Below are 9,867 nucleotides of genomic sequence, written 5' to 3'. Positions count from 1 at the left end.
TGACTATCACCTGTGTGTGTGTGTGTGTGTGTGTGTGTGTGTGTGTGTGGCTTCATTTTATAATTCTGCTCTGTAATCATGTAGGAAACAAGGAAGAGAAGACAATATTCCTGCCCTCAAGGAGCTTGCTGGAAAGAACAGAAGGAGTACAGTGCCTATGTTATCACGGCTCTCACTGTGTGCCAGAGATAAGATATGCAGATAGGGATTCAGTGAAAGGAGAAGGGAGCTGCGTGAAGGAGATGAAACTTGGAGTGCTCAAGGTTACACGGAGCTGGGAGAGGCTTTATTTATTTATCAAATATGTACCTAGGCTCATTATGTGCTGGGCATTGTTTTCAAGCTTCATAAATATTAACTGATTCAATCCCCATAATAACTTACTAAATTATTATCATACTGTTATTATCCCTATTTTATAGATGTGGAAACTGAGGCCCAACGACTATAAATAACCTACCCAAGATGGAACACAGAAGGGCTAGGATTTGAACTCAAGAAGTTTGGTTGGGTTGGGAGGAAGCAGAGGTGCTTATGGTTAAGGAACTCCAACGTCCAAAGGAAGGATTTAGACCAGTGGTTAGCAAACTTTTCCCGTGGGGATCCGATAGGAAGTATTTTAGACTTCGCAGGCCACGAGGACAAATTGAGGAAATCATAGGCACTTAAAATCACAAAAGAAAAGAAAAAACAAGTTTGCACCAGTTTTTTAATCGATGGAACTTAAAATGTAATGAGTACAATTTAAAAAAAAGAATACAGGTCTCTCATGTAAAAAATGGAAATTTTTTTAGGGCTATAACATTTTGCTGAATTGGAGCTTAACGTTAGTGGTCACTATCATCTCCCTGATGGCAAGGGTTCACCTGTAAGGATCACTCTCCTTCTGTGGGGCCTTAGGGACACAAAAGGTGGGTGGGATTTGGCTTGTGGCTGAATGTCGCCTGCCAGCCCTGCTTTAGCCCTGTGGTCCTGGGAGAGGTCCTGGGGGAGATGAGGCGGCCCACCTCAGGGCGAGGGCAGTGTGCGTGGGGAGGCAGGGCAGGTGTGTTAGGCTCTTGTGAGGTGGGCTGGGGGGGGTGCTGGTGATGAGGCTTGAGGAGAGGGAGAGGGCCCCGCAGACAGTGTCGGGGGGAGTCACAACCTGGCACAGGGAAGCACTGCGTCCTCCCTGAAGCTGGTGGTACCCCTAGCCCCCTCCTTTAGCAGATGCTTTTGTGGGGAGCACATTGGGAACCCTTGGCTAGGGGTCTAGACACTAAAGAAGTAAAGGACATTGCTTCTACCACAGTCTGTCAGGGCCTTACTGCCACCAGGAGCCAGGAAGATGCCGGGGCCAGAAAGGGCCTTGACATTGGCGGGTCATCAGGAGCAGCGGTCCCACCAGCAGGTGGTTCTCTTTTGGTCCTAAGCTCTGCCTCTTCAGATTCGTTTTCCAAGGTGGCAGGGCATCCAGGCTTTCCCTCTTAGGGCTAAAGAAGTCAGAGGCTCCCCCACCACGTTGGGGGAGAATATTTCTGAAATGGGGGAGGGACCCCAGGCCTGGGGAATGAGAAGCAATCTGAGAAGATGTCACCACCGTGCTCACAGATTCTGCCCAGGCTGATCACACTATTGGGAAAGGCTCCTTGATTTCTCTCTCTGATACGGCCTAGTGGAGCCCAAACCTGTCCCCTCCCCTACCCCGTGTGGGGGCGGAAGGTGGCCACTTACTGCGGCCTGGCTCTGTAATTAAGTCTGTAGCAATGGGCGGGGGATCGGACAGATCTTGTCCCAAAGCTGTTCTTGCTGTCAATGGGCTTAAACACAGGCAGGTGGCTTACGAAATGCTCCTGAGAAATCATCCTGGGTGAGTCCAAGGTGCGACATATGCTAATGAGCCTGAGGGACAAACATCGGGCACATCCGCCATAGGTGTGGTCACCCCCTCTTATCCACAGGGCCAGGGGGGCTGAGGAGAACACGGTTAGAAGGCTGAGGGCCAGGCCAGGCAGGGGTGATCCCCACCCACAGCGATCAGCCCTGGGCTGAGGAGTGTCACTCCCCACTCACAGACCTATCCCCTAACCCTGACCTCAAAGTGACCCTGTTCTAGCCTCAGACAAACCCCCAACTCTGGCCTCAGACCCAGCTTGAAGCTTCTCAACCCCAGGCTCATCTCTGAACCCCATCCATATTACAAAGCAAGCATTCTTCATTCCAAGAGAGATTGGGCACAGCAGTGGGGGCAACTCCGTGTGGGTTCAGAGGACTCGGCTCACAGCCTGAGTCTTAAAAGCTTGGAGGGCGGACCACAGAAAGTCTGTGGAAGGCCACTGGACTGGGAATCAAAACCAGCCTTCCTTCTTGGCCCTCACTCAGCAAGATGACTGCGGGCAACTCTCTTGACCAAAGTGAGTTTTGGGTGCTCGGAGAGATTTACTCATCTGTCCAATGGGTATAACAATACTCCATGCCCTCCCTCGTCGTCTCTTGAGGTAGATGTGAGGGTTCGAGGCAAAGGAGTGGTGACGATTTGGAAACCGTGTTGTCTGCGGCACAAACCCAAGGAACTAAAATGGGAAGGATTGCTCGCAAGGACTCCCAGCCATCAATCAGTCTATAGCCTGTGTTCACTTGCTTAGGCTTCCTCTTGCCTAGGATTTCCTGCTTTCTCCATTCTTTGGTCTTTTTGGAGTATGCATTGAGAGAAGTTTCAAACATATTCAAAAGGAGAGAGAATAGTTTAATGAACGAGTCATGTGGTAGCCAAGAGCGCATGCTCAGAGGACGGCCCGCTATAGGGGCCCTAACTGACGTGGGCAGAGCCCACACCCACCCTAGGCTCGGACCCACCAGTGCGGCAGGGAGACAAAGGCAACCTTGTCCTGGGAGACGTGGGCTCCTCTGCGGGTGACTTCCCTTCGAGGACTCCCCCACAGCTTCGCCCAAGTGTCCTTAGACCCCACGATGGCGCTGCAGTCTCGGGGTGCCCCAGCCCAAGCTTCTCCTCCTTCCCTCATCCTGCACAGTCAGACTCGCATCTGGGACGATGGCTTTCCCAACCTCTCTGGTTCTTTCTCTACTTTCTTTCTTGCAGGCCTTTCCTCTAATAAGATAAAACCTTTACTACCATCTTGGTGTCTGCCTCTCAGACACTAAATTCCCCCCTGGTCCTTCCTGGTCCCTCCTGGGCTCACAGACCCAGCATCTGCAATCAGCTGTTATCAATATTCTGTCACTTTTGTGTCCTCTAGCTCTGCCCCATCCTTTCTCATCCCCCCTCCTGGAGTGATTTAAAGCAAATCCCGGACACCAGGCCATTTCAGTCTAAAAACAGTTGTTACTCGTTATTCACGGATTCTGTATTTGTGAGTTCATCTATTGCTACAATTTAGAACTCCCAGATCACCCCTGGCCGTGTTTCTGCAGTCACTTGCGGACATGCAGAGTGATGAAAAATTTGTGTCTCCAGCTCTTCTCAGCAGAGGTGAAACAAGCCAGTGTTCTGCCTTTTTTTTTTTTTTCATTTTTTATTTCTTTCCTCAGCTTTATTGAGATATAATTGACATATAACATTGTGTAAGTGTAAGGTGTATGAGGTGTTGATTTGATACACTTATATATTGCAAAATGATTACCCCCGTGGCGTGAGCTAACACCTTTATCACGTCACATAATTACTACCTCTTTTTTGTGGGGAGAACATTTAAGATCTACTCTCATAAGGACTTCGTTCTGCCTTTTTGTTTCAGCTTTCATACCATAATAAGCGTCCTTCACGCCATCTATCTAGTGCCACAGTTTTTTTTTTACCTTTTCATGCTTTTCTTTGGTGGTTTTCTGTTTACAATGGGCCCCAACTGTGGGGCTACAGTGCTGTGTAGGGCTCCTGGGTTCAAGAAAGCTACGAAGTGAACTTCTGGAAAAAAAAAATACGTGTGTTAGGGTGCCTGGGTGGCTCAGTTGTGAAGTGTCTTCCTTCAGCTCAGGTCTTGATCCCGGGGTCATGGGATCGAGCCCCACATCAGGCTCCCTGCTCAGTGGGAAGCCTGCTTCTCCCTCTCCCACTCCCCCTACTTGTGTTCCCTCTCTCGCTGTGTCTCTCTCTGTCAAATAAATAAATAAAATCTAAAAAACAAAAAATACATGTGTTAGAGAAACTTCATTCAGGCTTGTATGAATTATTCATTTTCATAAATTATAGTGCTATTGGCCAAATTCAAGGCTAACGAAACCATACTACGAATAAGATAAGGTATCTTTACATAGACACAGACATAAAACAAGGCTGTTGTATTGATCAGTTGATGAAAACATGACCCGAAATTCACAGGGACCTATCCTGTATTTCCCCTGGGAGCGATGGGTCAGTACTGGATAACTCAGTGTTGTGGTGACTTTATATAACGTAACTTCCAAGAAGTTAAAATCAACGTACGTCAGAATGATGACTATTTCCTTACAACACCACAACATCGTTATCACGCCTAACAAAATTAACACAGATTCCTTGGTATCAAATTATTTCAACTGTCTCAAAAATGTCTTTTTACGGTTGATTTATTCAAACTGGACAGGATACAAACAAGAGTCACATATGAAATGGTTGTTATGATTTGTAATGAACCCAATATGAAATGGGTTGTTATGATTCGTAAGCTTCTGAATCTAGAGCATTTCTCCCTCCCCTTTTAATTCATGCCATTGACTTGTTGCAGATACTGGGTCAATTACTCTGTGAAATGTCCCACGTTCTGTATTTTGTCTGTTTGCCTCCTTCTGGAATTACTTACTTTGTTCCTTTATTCCCTACATTTTCTGGCAGTGGAATTTATTTCTAGAAGATTCTATCTGGTGAGGTTAGGGTATAAAGAGTGAATGGGGCAGTGAGCTTTGGGGGTGGGATTAGGGTAATATTGGGGAGGGTGATATTAGGGTTGCGTTGGGTGCAGGTCTGAATTCAGAGCTGCAGGGTGGTCTAGTGGTTAAGAGCAAAGACTCAGACCCAGGATTTCTGGGTTCAAATTGTGGCTCTACCATTTACTAGCTATTGACCTTAAACAGGTTATGTAACCTCATTTGCAAAATGAGAACAAGAACCCTTGCCTCACAGGGTTGTTATGGGGTTTAAATGAGTTAATAAATGTAAAACTCTTGGACTGGTGCCTGGTATATGGTAGTTGCTAGGTAACTGTTTATTATTTAATGTTATTGGGGTGGGAGCTGGGTTAGTTTCGGGGTAAGGGTGACTCTGGTTCATGATTCCACCCATTACTGGACATCCTACCTTATGGTCAAGGGGGTGTCTGGGAAGGGGGAGTACCAGAATTTCCCCTCCTTTGGGATGCCCTTCCCTTGCTCCATCTCTGGAGCAATACAGACCAGGTCAGTATTGAATGGGGGCATGTGGGGCTCTGTCTTACTTTTCCCTTGGAAGACTTTCCATTCCTCAACCAGTTCTCTGCCCTTATGCCAATAAGACTATGGAAGTTCTTTGATACTTCTGAGTGGGGTTTTAGAAGAGTGGGAAGAAATAGACCTTGGTGTTTAAATGAAAGGAAATTTTGCATGTGAGGACATCTGTGTGGACATTGGGATCATGGAGCTAGAATGGAGAAGGACTGATAGGACTCCAACCCAAGAGTAAGACGAAGCATACCATGGCCACTAGGGGTGCTGGCAGATGTGGGTTTAGTATTCATCTCTTCATCCATATGCCCACCATCCATCCATCCATTCATGCTTCCACATGCCACCCATCCATCTACCCATCCATCCATCTGCCATCCCTCCATCTGCTTACCCAACTATTCATTCATCCATCACTGTAGCACATACTGGGAACCCACGCTCTGAGTCAGACACACCATCTCTACCCTCAAGGACCTTGTTGTTTAGTGAAGGAGGTATGTATTTAATTACAACACACTGTGCTAGCAGAAGAATGTACAGTATGTAAAGAGAGTTCTGGAGAGGGTGGGACCATTTATGGCTGGGGCCGGGGGTTGGAAAGGAGGCCTCTTCCTTCTCTCCTTGGGCTAACCCTTCTGCCCTTGCCACCAGGGCAACCTCTATCTTAAAGCTGGGTCTAGCAGCAGGCTATTTTTTCAGATTCCTGATTCTAAATCACTGGGTTCAACTTGAGAAGAGATTTGTTCCTTCTGGGAAGGAATTCTGAAGTTACCAAATTAGTCTATCACATTGGACCAGACACCCTGAGGTCATAGCCACATTCTCTGGAGATAGGCTCTCTTCTTCAATAAAGACTCTCTCAGGGAGATATGAACATAGTGTCCAATCCACTTCCAACCACTGGAGTAGCAAGACCATGGATATCATATTGTTCTATCCAGTTTGGAGCCATCTCCACTCCTTCTTGTTGACGGCAGTGGACAGTGGTCCAGAAGTCCCTCTTGTACCCTTCCACTCTGCTACCCTCCACCTCTACCTGCCCTTTGGCTCTTGGTTTAGGTCTCTCAGTAATGGCTCTCCATCTTGGGGGTCCCCGTGGGGAATGACCACTTTGCCTCTAAATAATTGCAGGCTCCAAGGGTCAGAGTGCATTTCTTGAAATGTGCTTCCCCTGACAAGATTCCCCCAAACTGTGACGTGGTGGCTGCTGCCTTCGCCCTGTAGGGCTCAGATGGCAAGGGTTGTGTCTGTTCCAGCAGCCTGGGGCAGGCAGGGGCTGGGGCCTCGCCCTTCCTCTCTCCTCAGCTCCAGAGCAGCAATGAGCTCACGGAGCCTTGCAGGCTGGCCCATTTATGGGGAGAACCCCAGCCAGGGCCCTGCGGTGGTTTCAGCACATTCTCCCTCTCTCTGTCTGACTAATGCTCCCATCTGCAAGGCCCAGGTGAGAGACAGCTGGGGCAGCGTCTCCTGCGGCTGCTCCAACGAGCATTTTGCGGTATAACTGCCTGATGGTATCTCGGAGGGTGGTTGGTGAGCTGTCTTTCGGGAGCGTCTGTCTGCTGTTTGCCTCAGCCCCCACCTGGCCCTCACCTCAGTCCCTGCCCCAGCTCATTACCGTATTCATGGAACCCTAGGACCAGCAGCCCTGCCCCCAGCGGTAGGAGACACCTGTCTGGCCGATACTGGCTCTGTGTGTGTGTATGCGTGTGTTTCAGGGAGGGTCTTCTCTATACCTCCTTTGAACTAGACCCCAGCATTTCTCCTGGGACGAGTTCCTAAGTAGAAGCCATGGGGACATCTTGGCTGCTGGGGTGTCTCCAGAGACAGGCGGCCCCATTTCCATTTCTTAGCTCACAAAGAATCCCAGCATTGAGCCTTGACATCTGGCTCCCATTCCAAATGGCCTCGAAACATTGTCCTCCACACCCACGGGAGATTTCTTCTCTGCTCTCTCCTCTTCCTGGCCCCCAGTCCCTCCTGAGGTCAGAGAAGACGAGGAAGTAATTGCCCAGCCTGGCTCGAACTCCCCCAGAAGCTGTGTGAACCACCACGCCAGCCACCCCTCCCATGGCACCTCAGTTTTCAAAGCTGTGAAATGGGAATAAGAGTAGGAAGAGTCCCCCCGGGGGCTAAAGGAGATCACGTGCGAGCAAGTGCTGGGATGCAGGTGCCTGGTGTCTTAACATTCTTTCTCTTCCGGACTCTGTCCCCTCAATCCTGTATTCTCCAGGGACTGTCTCCTGAGCAGCAGCTGTGTCCAGAGGATACGGAAGAGAAACAAAAACACAGGATTTTTAATAAAGGAGAAGAGCCCCACTCTTTGTGGACTTCTGAGCTGATGAGAGAGATGCATTCTCTCCCTGGGGAGCTCCTGGTATGTGTGGGGGGAAGGCCGCAGTGGGGGGAGTGAGGGGGCATTGCCCACACAGGGGAGGGGAAGCCCAGGTACATGTATCCAGGCTAGACTGGAGACTACTGTAATGTCTTCTTGGCAGGCAAGAGCGATCAACAAATTCATTAGGTTCCTGTTTACACATCTATTGTCAAAGCTAATAATTTGATTTAAGTCAGCTGATTACCTTCATTAAAAACCATTAGTTCCCATACGCAAATGTTCCTGTGTTTGCATTTTCATAATTATGTTGACATATCACAACTTGCATTTCAAGGGATGCCTGTGTTCAGCCCCAGCCTCATCCACTTCCAGGCCATGGGGTTTCCTCTCCTCAGGCTGGGCACTGTGCTAGGTACCAGGGGACCATGGGGAAGACAAGCCTGGCACGCCTTTGCCTGCAGCCCTGGCTTTGCTGCCTCTGCGCTCTGGGTGGGCCCCCATGGGGGTGCCTGAGCAGCCCTACTGGCCGTCTGTGGCAGGACCCAGGCCAGACTTGCAGCCTGACTTCCGAGTGTCTTGCACATGCTACAGCCCTCCACACAGCTTCTCCAAGATGGACACACCCACCATTAACTGGGCAAAGGGAGGCTCCCAAGGTCCCCTTTCAGGGAAGGGGAAGGAACAAGTATTTGTGGAACACCCATGGCTGCAAGGCGCTGGCCCTGTGGTTCCCTCCTGAATCTCAACATCTCCATTTTACAGATGATGAAACTGAGACTCGGGGCAGATAAGTCACTTCCCTAAGTTCACCTGGTCAGGAAGAGGGTCAACACTGGTTTTGCAGCCCAAGCCTGTGCTGCTTCCAACACGCCATGCCTTCCTTCCCAAGAGACAGGTAAACAGGGTCCTAAGCCAGGTGATCCCTTCTCCCTGCTCCCTGGGGTCTGCATGCTGGCTTTGCCCAGGTCCCTCAGGAACAGGACCGGAATGCATTATACCCCGATGAGGGTAGGTTTTCAGGTCACGGGACTTCTTCGACCACCCTGTGATTTTCCCTTGTACCCCAGGAGATACCTGAGTCCTCAAGAGTATTGTGATATGTGCATTTTGGGGCCTGGGCAGAAGAGCATCCCATCTTCCTTCTCTCTTGCAGCCTATATATCTAGACTCCCCTGAAGCCTGAACCGAGACCCCACAGGTTGGCTATCCTTGGGGTAGCAGGAGCCCTCCATCTGCCCTCCAACCCCATCTGGCTGGTGCCCCAGTGGGTTTTCCATTCCCTTAAAGTAAGAGCTGGGTGTTGGACCAGGAAAGTATGGAGATGGCATCTCTGGGATGGCTCCAAACAAGACAGAGGTGTCCGGGCTTTGTGATAACAGCTGTAGTTGGCATTGATTGAATATTGGCTGTTTGCCTAGGCCCTGTCCTAAGCACTTTGTCAATGATAGGCAGTGAGATGCACCACTTGGAGCCTCAGTCTCCCTGTCTATAGAATGGTTGGAAGAATCCTTAATGGGGAATTGCGCCTTATGGGGCCAGAGGGAGGTGCTGCCAAAGAGGGCATTGTGCTCGGATTTCTCAACACACCCTCTCTTCCTCTTGGACTGTGATGGAAAGAGGGGATGTGTCTGCCAGGGTCTCCTGGGCTGGCCAAGGGGGTTAGGTGGAGCTTGAGCCTGGAAGAAGGAAAGGCCCACTTGCGAAGATGGAACAAAGGGGCCACAGGAGCCACAGAAGCCAGCGGAGACATGGTGTGGCATGGCCTCCTTGTCCCTTCTTCTCTCTTCCCCTCCCTCCCCCCACCGCCCCATACCCCAGCTTCCTTCTCCTCCTGTGCCCGGGCTTCCTGTGTGGCCTCTCTGCCCTCCTCTGCCTCTCTTCACCCACTCTGGGACTTGCTTTTTCCAGGCCTCACTCGGGGGCAGACCAGTTGCAGGTGCTATTCCCAAGGACAGCCTTGGCAGCCCCAGGGTACAGGAAACCCGTCCCACCCCAGCCTCTTGCATAGCTCTGTGCCTTCCTGGGACCCCATGGCCCTCCCCATCCATGTTCTTTCCCTCGCCTCTCTGCTTTTTGCTCTGTCTCTCTCCTCCCCTTCCTGTGTGCTTGCTCCCATAGACCGTCTTTCTGATTGCAAA

This window comes from Mustela erminea, chromosome 7 (assembly GCF_009829155.1).
Source record: "Mustela erminea isolate mMusErm1 chromosome 7, mMusErm1.Pri, whole genome shotgun sequence".
Classification (NCBI taxonomy): Eukaryota; Metazoa; Chordata; class Mammalia; order Carnivora; family Mustelidae; genus Mustela; species Mustela erminea.
The sequence above is the reverse complement of the archived record's forward strand: the minus strand, read 5'-3'. Positions refer to the sequence as shown.